General features: G+C 40.6%; 1 long non-coding RNA gene across 1 annotated transcript; it reads right to left on the bottom strand.

The window, feature by feature from the left end:
* Positions 1 to 2195: 2195 nt before the first annotated feature.
* LOC133365069 (uncharacterized) lies at positions 2196 to 13399 on the bottom strand. The gene is made up of 3 exons (XR_009758100.1): positions 13313 to 13399; positions 8357 to 9055; positions 2196 to 4061 (listed from the first exon to the last, which is right to left on the bottom strand). It is a non-coding gene; the product is annotated as an uncharacterized LOC133365069 (long non-coding RNA).
* Positions 13400 to 15299: the final 1900 nt, after the last annotated feature.

Genomic DNA, 15299 nt, shown 5'->3' with positions numbered 1-15299 from the left:
TTGACAAAAAAATTAAAGACAACTAGTGAAGTACTAAAGTTTGTATTTTTCTTTGACAATGGGAGTTGCTATATTGATCAAAATGTGCTTTACTTGAAAGGGGTGGGGTCAAGAAGGAGCAGTGTAGTTTGAGGAGGAAAAGGCGGGGCCAAGGGCCCTCAGAAACCTGGAGCTGGCCCAGGCTATGGCCCTTCCCCATAGAAGTTACAGATGTGGAACTTCTGGTCAATGGTCATCTGTATTAATGTTGCGGCACCAAATGCCCTTGGGAAGTTCACAAGTAGGGCATAGGAACATAGAAAACTGCCTTATATGGAGTCAGACTATTGGTCCATCTGGCACAGTACTGTTGACACTAACTGGCAGCAGCTGTCCAGGATTTCAGGCCAGAGATTTTCCCAGCCATTCCTGGCAATGAACCTGGGCCTTCTGCATGCAAAGCAGATGCTCTACCATTGAGCCATGGTAAGGACTAGTGATTGTGTGCATGTCTGATCCTACCCACGTTTGGGTCTGGCCTCATTGACTGTTCAAATGCAGCCCCCAACAGCTTTCCACTGAGGTATCATGGCCCTCATCCTGAAAAAGGTTCCCCATCTATGATGCAGTGAATATGTTGCTGCCACATGGTGAATGCAAGGCTGCCAATCCTATTTGGCTATTTGACAACATCAGTTCACATTAAGAATGCTAATAATTTTTTCTTAGAGATCTCTTGACTTCTTATGGAACTACAATTTACAGGTTTTCTGGGAATGCTTGTTAAAATGGTTTAAGTGTATTTTATTTATTTATTTATTAAATTTATATCCTACCCTTTCTCCCAATAGGAGCCCAAGGCAGCAAACAAAAGCATTAAAAACACTTTAACACATCATAAAAATGGACTAAAATATACTAAAACAAAACCACCATTACAAACATAATGTGTATGATGTCAGTTGTACATCCACGCTAAGTTGATATATATTAATTCCTAGTATCAATTGCCAATCCAGGTTGAGTTCAGGAGCAGCCAAAGACACTTTGCCACCTGAGACAGAGGACAGGATGGTGCCCCCCATTCCATGTATAGAAGATGACCAAATTGGCCACTGAATCTTACTCAACTCTGGTGACAAGACAGCATTTTCCACCACACCCAATGGCAGCAGTCTAGCTCAAGGAGTACTGGGGAGCTCTGTCTCCACCGACTTAGTGCTGCACCCTACTGCTTAGCATCTACCACCTGAGGTGGACACCACCCTTTGTCTTGTGACGTGGCTGAGTCTGGTTGAGTCCAAATGAAGCAGATCAAACTTTTATTTTGTACATTAGCTCTAACTAGGTTAAATAAAACCAGGTCAGAATGACATGTTGGGGGATGGTTATGAATGCCCTCCATCCACCTATGATCACCATGTGAGATGGCCAGTTTGACCTGAGTTGCCACCTTTTTTTGCCTAGTTACATAAAAGGTAATCAGGTTGCCATCTGTAACTGCAAGCGCCATGCAAATAATAATGATGATGATGATGTTTATAATAATAATAATAATAATAAAATTTAATTTTTGTGTCGCCTATCTGGCCGAAGCCACTCTAGGCGACGTACAAACTAAAATGCAGTAAAATACAATACAATACAGATAAAATACAATGAAGTCATTAATCACAGCAGCATGAGATCAGTTAGAGCAATCAATAGATAATAAGTATCCCAAAAAAGTTAGCCCTCCCCGGAAATCCTAAAGGCCTGTCCAAAGAGCCAAGTTTTTAAGGCCCGGCGGAATGTATCCAGGGAAGGGGCATGGCGAAGATCGAATGGGAGGGAGTTCCAGAGAGTGGGGGCCACCACTGAAAATGCCCTCTCTCTAGTCCCTACCAACCTAGCTGTTTTCGTTGGTGGGACTGAGAGAAGGCCCTGTGTGGCTGATCTGGTTGGGCAGCTTAATTTGTGGTACTGGAGGCTCTCCTTCAGGTAAACTGGGCCGAGACCGTATAGGGATTTAAAGGTTAATACCAACACCTGAATATCCACTATTTGTTAAGTCTTAGGACAATTTATTTTATTTATTTATTTGAGTTATATCCCACCCTTCCTCCCAGTAGGAGCCCAATTGATTTCATTGCACAGTTTTGAAAGATTTAGTTTACTTACATACATTACTTAGGTGTTGATTCACACATTGTAAAAACATTCTAAAATTCCTTTGTATATGTATGTGCGGGGAAGAATATGAATAGAGCCCTTTCTGGATACTGTTGCGGTCTCTCAGCTATTTGTGCTGTCACAGCAACTAAAGAAAACAAGGCTACTGTAATCTGTCATCAAGAAGCTTTCTATGAAAGAAAGTGGTATTGTCCACAGAAGCAAGTCTCCCAGCAAGTCTTCCAGGAGTTATAAAAGGAGTACTTGGGTTGCATAATGTGGAGCCCTTTTGATATGCACCCTGACATGGTTATTAAAAGACAGTTTTTTACATCACTTCCATTCATTTATGGACTTTTTGTGGTGTATTCTCTTAAACTCAATTCAAATAGGCTAAATTGGTTATTCATGTGGCCTTCCAGAAACCTTATGTTTAAGTCAGATCCTAAAGCCACTGTCTGTATGCCATGGATAATTATGCCATGCTGGCATATTAATTGGAAAGTGGTGCAGCTTGCCGGGGGGGGGGTTGCACTGTTATGGTTTGCAACATTACTTTGATGAATGAGGAGTTGATAAGCTCATTCATGTATCAAGAAGATACTAATGTTCAAAATGCCCTCAACATTTCTATTGCCACCCCACTACTCAAGGCTTGAAACATATAAGATTTTAGAGGTGAAGGTGATATAGTAGATGGGTTATCAATCAATAATAATGTTTAACATTCATAATATGCTTTAGTGTGTTCAAAACACTTCACCTACTTTGGTTCTAATTCTTACATCTTACCACTTGGCAGAGGCAAGATTTGATCCAGAAACATCCTGAGTCACAACTCAAGCTTTTGAGCCAGTAGGATATACCATTATCACTGCTCATGGTATGCATATTCATTCCATGGTTTTTCTCCATACAGTTGTATGCCTGCTTAACCACAGATTATGTTGGGATGAATTAAATCAGCATGTACATCAAAGCAAAACTATCATATCACCTTGAAAAACACTTGACTATCGCTAGCTCTTTGTGGATTGATTGACATTAATGTAGATGGCCACAAGGAGTTATGAAAGGAGTACTTGGAATGTGCAACACAGTAAGGGACACAGGGTAGCTCTGCATTGCTTAGCTTCCACATATGCCTAACTCCATACATGTTTTGCTTTCAGCTATAGACTCCTAATTCCACTCACCAACCAGGCAGCCTTGAACTCCACAATACCTCCTTCTGTAAGTCAACAAGATATTGAGGAATTATAGGCAGATCTGATTGCTGCACCCAGATGTCTGTCTCCTGATCATGAGGGCCTCACAAATCCTAAGGTTACCCCTGAGAGTGTAGCAAGTAGCTCTGGAAGGTCACACATTGCGTATACATGAAAACTACCAAACTGGGAAGCATGGGGAGAAGAGAAGATTAAAACAGAGCAAGTTCAATAAGAAATAACCCAGATGCCAAACAATGTCATTAATTAGTAATCCACCAAAGATTGTCCTCTCATATTGGTGCCTCTTGCTCTTTCCCCATGCTAACAGCAAAAACATTCCCCATTGCATCATCTATAGATAAAGATATTTTTGCCAACAAAGGTTATTTTGCAAGCAACCTAATGGAAATTCATTAATTTGTCACAGAAGTTGTGGATTCTGTACAATGAAGCGCATTGTGGGAAGACTTTCACAAGGTCATCAGTTATCAGCATGGCTGATAACTATGGCTACAATGCAGGATCAGGTTATTTGAATGTTACTTGCCCTCACTTGTCTATCATCACCTTGCTACTCTGCCCCTCCCAACTACCATTTGTAGAAGTATAAGTAATCAGTGCTCATTTAAAAGTTCAAATTTCTTCAATTGTCAGTTCATGGGTAGTTGCTTCTTCAATGTTTTTAAGTTGGCATAATTCCCACTCTCTTACTTTCTTTTCCTGCAATCAAAAGAAAGTTTTTTCAGCATTCTTCATCAAAGTCCCACACATTGTTATTACTACAAGCCATACAATAGTACTGTTGCTAAAATTCAGGATTTGTGATGAATGTTATATAAGATCCAAAAGCTGGAAATATAACTGCATCGCCCTCGACTTTGTCCTATTCACAATGAGCATGAATGAGCTCTGAAGCATGTCAATTAAAGCCAGCAGAGGGGAGGAAATGCGAGGCAAGCTTAACTTAAAAAGTCTGTAATTTTTTTTCAAACTCAAAATGTGCCGACTGTCAAAAATTCAGTGCATATTTTTTTCCTGCAACACCGATTCTTTAAGATTTTATTTTGAAATAAAGAATGCCAGTCCCATGCTAAGTGAATTATTATTGATCTTTGTAACTTGTTGTTCACTTGAACAGCGGAGTAAGATGTTTTTCATTACATAAATGTGTGTACTCAACAATATCTAGAGCTATATACAAGCATTAGGCAATAATGGGTAATAGCAGGGATTATAATGGAATAAATCTCTTGGGGGGAGGAGCTGAAGACTGGATAAAAGGACAAGCTAGAGCTCATGAAAAAACAAAGAGTATTTTGTGGATGGGGAGTCACCTTATACTATATTATATACTAATACTATAAGGTGACATAACCTTATACTAGCAACTATTATCTTTACTATTGATAAGAGGCCCCAGAGCAGGTTACAATTTAAAAATACAGTATTAAATGAAATAAAAATGCAGTCAAGAAAACATGATGTTTAATAGTAGGCTTCTTCAGACCTTGTTAAAGCTGTGTTTATTTATTTAAGACATTTATATACCACTTAATTATTCACATTTCTAAGCAGTGTACAAAAGAAAAATAAAGAGAAAATGTTTGCCCTTTTCATTGTGCTTGAGAGTTCCAAAGGGAGCCCTAAAATTGCCCATATGTATTGGCGTGGAGAAAGAGATCCTGTGAACAGAATTCCAAAATCAGAAGTGGGAGGAGATGTCCTTTAGTCCCTATGACCCCTGAAAATCTGCTTTGAAGGGTTGGGAGACCCTCTGGAACAGTATGGGAATTAGCACAGGGCACAGCAGGAGAAAACTAGTGAAAACCATCCCCCTTCCATGAGTAGGGGCCTCCACTGGATTGCAGCCCTGCTGAAAATGGAAGGAGCCATTCTGTTCATGGCAGGACTCCTCTGGATCCAAGTGATTATCTGTGGAGACAAGGCTATCTTAGCTGTGGCCACCACCCCAGACACCAGATTCTATGTCAAACCACTCTGCATAGGGACATTTCTTAAGTCCTTTTTGGAATGTTTTCCCTATGTAAAAACTCTGGAGAGCTAATGTGTCAAGCAGGCATGATGTAGTAGTAATGGGGGAATTCAATTATCCAATATCTGTTGGGACACAAATTCTGTAAAGAAAGTGGATGAAGGAACTATAGGATCAGCTATCCTCGACTTGATTCAAACCAACAGAGATAACTTAGTGGATGACATGGCAGTTGCAGGAACCCTGGGGGAAAGTGACCATATTGTACTTTTAAAGGAAGCAAAAACCAAGAGTAGCCATACGCTTACCATGGACTTCAGGAAAGCAAATTTTAATAAACTCAGAACAATAAGTAAGTTTCCATGGCAAGCAAACTTAATGAGAAAAGGAGTGAGAATTTCTAAAAAGGAAATTCTAAAAGCAAAATTGCAAACAATTCCAACAAGGAAAAAAGGTAGAAGACAGCAAACGTCAATGTAGCTTCACAAAAAGCTTAGAGATGACCTGAAAACAAAAAATGACATGTACAGGAAGTGAATGGAAGGCCAGGCCACAAAGGAAGAGTACAGACAGGTAGCACAGAATTGCAGGGATGGCGTCAGGAAGGCTAAAGCTGAGAATGAGCTGCTGTTAGTGAGGGATGCTAAAAGCAACAAAAATATTTCTTCGGGTAAAGGACATAGTAAAGGACAGAGAAAATGGCAAAATGATAACAGATGACAAAGAAAAGGCAGAATAGCTCAATTCCTACTTTGGTTCAGTCTTCTCCCAAAAGAGAGTCTATGATCCTCCTGGGAAATGTGAAGTTGAAAGGGCAGGATTGCCCCTTGAGATGAATAGACAAATGGTCAAGGAACACCTAATCACTTTGAACAAGTTCAAATCTCCAGGGCCTGATGAACTGCACCCTAGAATATTGAAGAAACTGGCTGAAGAACACTCAGAAGCCCCATCTATCGTGGAGGATAGGTGAAGTGCCTGATGACTGGAGGAGGGCTAATGTTGTCCCTATCTTCAAAAATGGCAAAAAAGAGGAACTTAAGAACTACAGACCACTTAGCCTGACATCAATGCCTGGGAAAATTCTGGAGCAAATTATAAAGCGGTCATCCTGTAAGCACCTTGACAACAATGCTTTGATTGCTAGAAGCCAACATGGATTTGTCAAGAACAAATCCTTCCAGACTAATCTAATCTCATTTTTTGATCAGGTAATATCCCTGGTAGACTGTGACAATGCTGTGGACATAATATATCTCAACTTCTCCAAAGCCTTTTGCTAAATGTCCTATGATATTCTGATTCACAAGCTAGCTAAATGTAGGCTGGATGGATCAACTATCAGGTGGATCCAGAGCTGGCTCCAGAATCATACTCAAAGAGTGCTTATCAATGGTTCCTTCTCAGTGGGGGGAGGTAAAAGTGGGGTTACCAGGATTTAGTCCTGGGCCCAGTGCTCTTCAACATTTTTATTAATGACTTGGATGAGGAGGTACAGGGAATGCTTACCAAATCTGCAGATGATACAAAACTGGGGGGCACAGCTAATACCGTGGAAGACAGAAACAAAATTCAAAGGGACCTTGATAGGCTGGAGCATTGAGCTGAAAACAACAGAATGAAATTCAATAGGGATAAATGCAAAGTTCTATACCTAGGAAAAAGAAACCAAATACACAGTTATAAGATGGGGGATGCTTGGCTCAGCAATACGAACTGTGAGAAGGGTCTTGGAATTGTCATTGATCACAAGCTGAATATGAGCTAACATTGCAATGTGGCTGCAAAAAACGCAAATGCTATTTTAGGCTGCATTAACAGAAATATAATTTCCAAGCCATGTGAAGTACTAGTTTGCCTCTATTCAGCACTGCTTAGGCCTAATCTTCAGTACTATGGCCAGTGCTGGATATGCACTTGAAGAAGGTTGCAGACAAACTGGAACAAGTTCAGAGGAGGGCTACAGGGATGATCAAGAGACTGGAAACAAAGTCCTTATGAGGAGAGACTGAAAGAACTGGGCATGTTTAGCCTTGAAAAGAGAAGACCAAGGGGAGATATAACAGTGCTCTTCAAGTACATGAAAGGTTGTCAGACATAGGAGGGCCAGGATCTCCTCTTGATTATCCCAGAGTGCAAGACAGAGAAGAATGGGCTCAAGTTACACAAAGTTAGATTTTGGCTGAACGTCAGGAACACTTTCTAACTGTTAGAACGGTACAACAGTGAAACCAATTACCTAGGGAAATGGTGGGCTCTCCCACACTGGAAGCATTTAAGAGGCAGCTGGACAGCCACCTGATGGGTATCCTTTAATTTGGATTCCTGCATTCAGCAGCGTTTGGCCTCGATGGCCCTTCCAACTCTAGTATTCTATTATTCCAATGTAGTGGAATGGTTAGAGTGGGGAGATCCAAGCTCTGAATCCCCAGTCACCCATGAAGCTCACCACGTAATTCTCAACCCAACCTACCTCACAGGGGTTATTTTTATCTTCAAAACATTGCTACATTTTGATTTTTTGTTTTTTACTTGATTTTTTGTTTTGCTATCAATTCCCCTTTTATGCTATTTTAACAAATAGCGCTTCAAACGCTTGACTGCTATTTGACAACATTTGGCTAGTCAGTTAGCCACGGTTATGGATTTTTTTACTACTCAAATGCCAATACTATAACTTGTGGATCTGATTGTTGGTGCTTATGATGACATCTGAAGATACTTATAGTGTGTCTCCCAGATCAGCTGATCAGAGCAGGACTCTGACAGCTGCTCTTTCCTTAGTTTTTTTCCTACCAAGTTGTTGTAAGGTAAAGGGAAACAAGCCTCCCCTTGCTTTAGGCCACATAGGATCTATGTCAATCTCCTATTGATAATGTAGAATAATTTTAATGCAGACATTCCAGAAGACAATATTATTAAGTTAGCAGATACTATTATTTATCACATCAAAAACCTGTATAGTACTTATTAAGCACTGTACAGAGATTAAAAGAAAAATCCATCTCTTAGGTGCATTTACCACAAGCTTTTTGTCAATATTTCCTTTTTTCTTTTTTTTTGTTGTTGATTCTTTTAAAGTTGTGTCTTGCCATTTAGATGTTTGTTCTGTAGTGACCTCCTTGCTTTTGCCATTCAATTCTGCAGGATCTCTCGATCGTTTGATTGATGACATATGGCTGATGACAGTTTGGCACAGCACTTCAGTGGACTCCTCTGAACCTATTATAGTTGAGAGCCTCCTTCTAGGAAAAGTGAAGTGGGAGCTGTTGCTAGGTTCTTTACTGGGGTAGGACATGGCAGCAAGCATTCCCTGAAGCAAATCCCAAGGACTCCGTGCCTTGGATTGGTGAGGCCAAAAATTGGATTCAAATAACTTCTTTGGCATAGGAAATCTATTTAGCATAGATCTCAGAGGCAGTTTTGACACCTCTGCTGGGGTGCTGTTCCTTAACATTTAAGGAAATGCATTTTTCCTCAGACATCTTTGTAACAAAATGCCACCTATGGAGATAACATCTTAGTCTCTGGAATTTGATGGGAGTATTGTCTTCAGACAGGAATGTAAGCTATTCAGCAATTTAAAATGCTGTTACAACATTCTTATCAAGCCAGCCAGCTATCTTGTTTTGCCATTTTGCCAGTAGTTTTTCTGTTGTATTCTTGGGGCACCTGGAGTTCCTTTCCCACTGAGAGCAGCAGTAATGGTGGAGAAGCTTCCCTGGAAAACAGCAGGGAAGACCTATAATTACTAATCTTCTTCTGCAATATGTAGCCATGGGGTGCATTGTTGGGCACTCACTCAGGGTGTGTATAATGCTCAGGCCCAAAATGGTTGGTTGATGCTCTGCATGAAGAGAATATGTCAATCCCACCCACTGAACATACTCTGGCATCCTCTGCCATTGTGCATCACTCTCTGCAGGATGGTGGTGCCCTCCCAGTATCAGGCAAGCAGGGAGAAAGTGCTGGTGCTTTTGCAGAGGGCAGGACATCACTTTACCTCAGGCACAAATTGAGGGTGCGCTAATGTAAAGTGAATCCTCCTGCTACCACGATATAAATCCAGTGACACTGGCTAGCCTTACAAACTGGGGAAGCAGTGATCAGGCATGATCCACACTACTTTCCCCTCAAGGCCTGCCCTTTGATCTCCCTTTGCAGTGTCCTCCTTCTCATGCTGCCACCTGCTTGAAAAAAAGCCACACCACTGAACACACCAATGTTTCTACAGGCCAGGGACGGTTGCTCAACTCTGCTGTTAAACACACTCCAGAAGGTGTCTCATACTGTGAGATCTGTGTGGTCTCTTGTTTAATTTGCTTTGCTTTTACAATGATCCCACCACTGATTTTGATTTTACCAATGTTGTTCTTGTAAGAGGCAGTCCTTCACACACCTTCATGGAACAGTTGATTTTAAAAAAATGCCTTGCCCATGCCAGCCTATTTCTCAAATCACGATACTTTGCTTGCTACTCTGTGTGCAGTGCCACACAGGGACAGCTCTATAATGCCAAAGACCAGAAACAGCTTGCTCTCCCTGATCCCAGCAACTTTAAAGACCCCAGACCTATTTGTCTGCAATTTGGCATGCTTCTTACTTAGGGACACCTCTCTCATGTCTCCTTATTAAGTGATTCTTTTTTTACCTGCTCCAAAATTATAAAGCTGCCTTTCCAGGAAAGCCACTGTAGCTATCTTTCTGAAATTTGGCAGGATGATCTACCATCCCTGAAAATTTCATTAAAATCTGCCAAAGAATTATAGATGGTATCTTTTTGGTAAGTTTTAAAGGTGCCCAGCCCCAACAACCGTGGACACAACAATTGCAAATCTCCAATCAGTTGGGATTTGCACAGATTAATCAATAACAGTAAATAGAACTGCCAGGATTGGGGCCCACCAATCTATATTCTCCTTCAGTGCCTCAGGCACAATGTTGTCACTTCCAGGGGCTTTCCCGGTTTTAAGCGTGTTAATAAGGGAGATGATTTCAAAGATAGTTACAGAGGCCATTCCGGGAGAGAATGCATCTCCTCCCTTGTTGTGATGCACAAATGGCTATGTGTCTTAGCATAGATATCACGAAAATATGATTCCCAGACACCTACCAGAATGTGGGAATCCAGGGCCCTTGGGTTGGATTGCCAGCCCTTAGCCACCAGTCTCCAGAATCTTTCAGCCTGGAGGCTTTAATTAAATTTTGCCAGGCCATGCACTGCGCCTCTTTCTTTTTTTCAGATAGCAGGGTTTTATAGCTTCTCTTCAGCACCAAATAATCTGAGGGCAGAGACGGAAGATCAAGGGCTCTATAAAGCTTATATTTTGCCAGAAGGTAATTTTTCAAAAGAACGCATTCTTTATCATACTATGGTTTGGATACTAACCACAAACCAGGGTGTCCGTCTGCTTTATTCATGCTCCCAGTGTATCCTAAAGCAGTGATAATCCCTTGATATTGTGCTAGAATAAATTCCAGGCAGTTTGCTGACAGCAGAGCATAGCGCTGGCTAAGGGCCTCCTCAGAGTTGAAAAACTCAGAAAAGGCCCTTGCTAATTTAGGTGTCCAATTTAGGTGCCTTTTCGGTGGCCTCCCCTAGGCTATGGAATTCCCTTCCAAGTGAGGTGCGATCAGCTCCCTCCTTGCCGTCTTTCCGGTGACAAGTAAAGACCGTTTTATTTCAACGGGCATTTGGGATAGAGAACGACCAGGATTAAGTGTCATAGGTTTGGTGATTACATTATATGGTCTTATTATTTTAAATTGTCTGCTGTTTTTAACGTATGTTTTATGGTTTTAATTTTTCTCATAGTTTAATTCTATTTTTAATTGTATACTTTGTATGTTTTAATGGTGTTGTTTTTAGTTGTAAGCCGCTCTGAGTCCTATTGGAAAAAGGGCGGGGTAGAAATAAAGTTTATTATTATTATTATAATTCAGGCACAGGGCTCTTTGTGACATCCTTTGCTCTGTTGCGAGGTTTAACATAGGTTCGCAAATAGCAGAGCCCGTTTGGATGCCTAGATTAAGAGAAAGAGACAAAGAGAGGTGGTCGCTTTCAACACGGTTAACCACACAACAGCTATTTACCAGGTCAAACATGTTAGATGAAACTATAGAATAATCAATTGTTGACGCACCTTGCATAGTTATAAAGGTAAACTCACCCGACCTGTCTCCCTCTACACCCCCATTAAGTATTCTCATATCTAGCTTTTTAACTATCTGAAGAAGACGGAGCCCAGCAAAATTGCACCTCGTGTCTTCAGATTGTCTAATAGGAAAAAGATGGTCACTCTCAGAACTCGGTTGGAGTAGGTGGAAATGAGAATAAAGAGTTTCCTCATTCAGTCCAGTTCTAGCATTAAAACCACCTGCTAGAATGACAAGAGCTTCTGGGAGATCAATCAATAAACTGGAAATATATTCTTCCAATTTAATCCAGTTGGCTTTTATTAAAGTTTTTTGAGAAAGAGATGGTAAATAAACATTGATCACCTGTTTGCCTGTAATTTAGCAGTCTATTAAGCTTGCAAATTTGATCAACCTTGGTCAAAAGTGAGGAGTTACATATATTTTAAAATGTTGCAATAATAATGGGGGAGTGAGCTTTGTTTTTTCATGCCTGATTGTCTCAGACCCCGAGCTGAATCAAGCAGTCACCAAGTCACAAAACTGGAGTCTGAACCAAAACTTATGGTTAGTGCACACCCTAGAATTTGGTCCCTAATAGATGTACTTCCACAGTTTTTGGGACTGACTCCTATAGAAAGTTTATATCAAAGTAAATAGGGACATGATTGGACTGTAAGACTGCAGTTCTAAGCATTCATACTCTGGGCATGAGTAAGTCTCAGTGAACTTAATGGGATTTACTTCCAAGAAAGCATGTCTATATCATGCCATGTGGTTGCAATCTCAGTTAAAATCAGTAAGAATTTTGTGTTTGTTTTCACTAGGATTACTATTTGCTAGTTTTTTTTATCTGGTCCTGCTGCTGCAAGATACTCAGCAATGAAGTTGTTGGTGCATTTGGTTCCATGTTAGAAAAAACTTCACCTCCCACTATTCTCATCCTTCCCATTTCAGGTGTCTGCTTAAGATATCTTATATGCTTAAGATATATAAGAAGGGCCAGTAAGAAACTTGGGAGCCTTGGCCCTAATCTAATGTATGAAATGAGAAATGATCTGAAATATTCACAGGTGGGACCATAATCTCTCCCCTCCCACAATGTCTCATTCAAAACAACATTATGTCACAATGTGCCATTGTACCAGAGGCATGGGGAGTGTGGCATAGTGGCCCACTTAGTTATAGATTATAACAGCTCTGTGTGTGACCTAAAGCAGCTTGGAAAAATTGTATAAAGCAGCAAAAGAAAAAGAAACAGCCACTATAAGCTTTTTTAGTAAGAACCCCCTCCCCATTATTTTCTTCTGCCTCTGGATAAAATAACTGAAAATTTCCTCCCACTTTGGTGGCCCTTGGGTGTGAAATGGCATTTTTTGCTCAGTTTCTTTGCAACTAATACAAAAGGCATGAAATTGCTGTTTTCACATTTCACAGGGGAAAAATACCAGGATGTACAAGAACTTTTCTGTAATTCTAATTCAGCAACTTTAAAAATAGGATTGCTCGCAAAGATAAAGACTATGCAGACTGTTGAAAAATCCAGTATTAAATCCAAATTCAGCAGAATTCTTATCCATCCCTAATCATCACACAAACTTTTCGATATGAGCAGATAAAGTCAATGGTAAGAGAAACTCAAACGTTATACATGTTTTATGCAAAATAAAAACAAAATCTCAGTATTGACTAGTTACAGGAACAGGGGTTCCCAAGTCTCCAACTTTCCACTTGCATTTTGTCTTTAATTGTATTTTGTCTTACTTCTGAAACCTTAATATCATACTGTAAATCTTGAATATATCTAATGCACCTAATATCTACTATATCTAATCCCACATACACACAAAACCTGAGAGGGTGCCTTTGATATCAGCAGGTAGGGGTGAAGCTCCACAAGTATGACAACAGGGAAACACATACAACCAACTTCCCTAGTTAAAACACTTCTGGGATGACTGTAATCTATTTATACTTAATCAGATATCTAGTGTGTGGTCCCTTAAGATAAAAGCTAGGAGTCTGCCACCTGATGACCTGACTCAACTAAGGATTAAACGCATGGGACACTCTTCATACAATTAACAATTGTGTGCTTGAAAGTAAGTAACAGGTGTATGCAGACAGATTTGGAATGGGACAACAGTACGGGGGAAAGAGTTTAAGTCCTTCTACCTCCCATGGCAAGGTCGCAGTCTGGATTTCTACCCCAATGGTTGCTATTTGCTTTTTAATAGCCATACATATCATTGCTAATTACATGCTTGGACTTGCATCTAGTTTGCCCCTAAATGTATACTGGTAGGGAAAGGATGAGAAACTGAAAGAGTAAGTGTTCCATTAATTCTCCTATAAATAAAGGTTGTTCATTTTAATCTGTTGTGGGTCTTTGCTTCAAAAGTAGAGGGTAGTATAGTAACTAAGTCTGCAATCCAATACACACTTACTTGGGAGTAAGTCCCATTGAACCCAATGGAGCTTACTTCTGAGTAGACATGAATTTGGATTGCAGCCTAAGGTGGAGTGGGTACTTTAACATTTATGTATCGAGTAGAAGCCAGAATTTCAGCAGGTGCAGGTGTCATGCAAGAGTTCCATCCTAGGCTCATTTGAGAGGAAAGGCAGGATATAAATTCAATTTTTAAAAAAGAGTGGGAAAAGGTAGACCTGCTGAAAAGTCCTCTTCTATGACGAAGAACTGTGTCCATGGCCTGAGACTGATCCTGTATCTTTAGGAGAAGAGAAAGTCAGCCACGTGCAGGTGTTCTTGCAACACTATAATGAGAAAAACCACAAGGTGGAATTCTCCCTTCCCTCAGCCTCCAAGAGGTCTTCTGTATCTTTAAAAGTTGTGGAGGGGGGAGGGAGAATTCCACCTTGTGGTTTTTCTCATTACAGTGTTTCAAGAACACCTGTACTTGGCTGACTTTCTCTTCTCCTAAAGATACAGGATCAGTCTCAGGCCCTGAGCCTGGCAACCCTAATTAACTGAGGCAAGTGAGCACAGAAATCTACGAGACATTAACGTAAATTATACAGCCACAGGAGTGGCTATCTCCTATAACCAGCATGGATTTTTTGCATTCCACATTGTTAAATTGAAAATACTCCCCATGTCATTCTGATGCTTCCCATGAGCTCATTTCAAAACAAAACCTTACAAAACTTATAGTCCTGAACTTAACAGCCCTTTAAATTTTAATGATGATACACAAAGCAGCCAGAAAGAATCGAGAGTTCAAAGTGTAAAACGAGAGAGAAATCAGACCCCTTTTGGACTTTTTTCTGTTTGAGTTCTCATATCTGGTTGAAATTAATTAAAAATCAGCCATGTTCACAGAGTACCTGTAATCCTATTGCTGACCTTGCCCCATACTCTGACCTTCATCTACTGCAGTTTAAAAGTTTAAATGCCTAGCTGATTTTTAATGAATTTAAGAAATTTAGCATTGATGTCAATGATCAGTGCAGGCATGCTCAGTAAGAAGCAACTGTGTTCTAAAAGCCAGATTCACAGCTGCTGGGCTGGGCTTGGCTAATCAGGGTGGCACACCCACATCAGACCTTCATTTCACTTGAGACAGTCATGGCTTCCCCCAAAGAATCCTGGGAATTGTAGTTTGTGAAGGATGCGGAGACTCCCCTGACAGAGCGCCAGTGGCCAGAGTGGTTTAAGTCAGCTGCTCTGATTAAAGCTCTGTGAGAAGAACAGGGTTTCTCCTAGCAACTCTCAGCACCCTTCACTAACTACACTTCCCAGGATTCTTTCAGAGAAGGTAAAGGGAAATAAAGGTCTGGTGTGGATATAGTCAGTGACAGCTTTGGTTTAA

The sequence above is a fragment of the Rhineura floridana genome, chromosome 10 (genome assembly GCF_030035675.1).
Source record: "Rhineura floridana isolate rRhiFlo1 chromosome 10, rRhiFlo1.hap2, whole genome shotgun sequence".
In the NCBI taxonomy this organism is placed as follows: Eukaryota; Metazoa; Chordata; class Lepidosauria; order Squamata; family Rhineuridae; genus Rhineura; species Rhineura floridana.
This window is presented reverse-complemented; position numbering and strand designations above follow the sequence as displayed.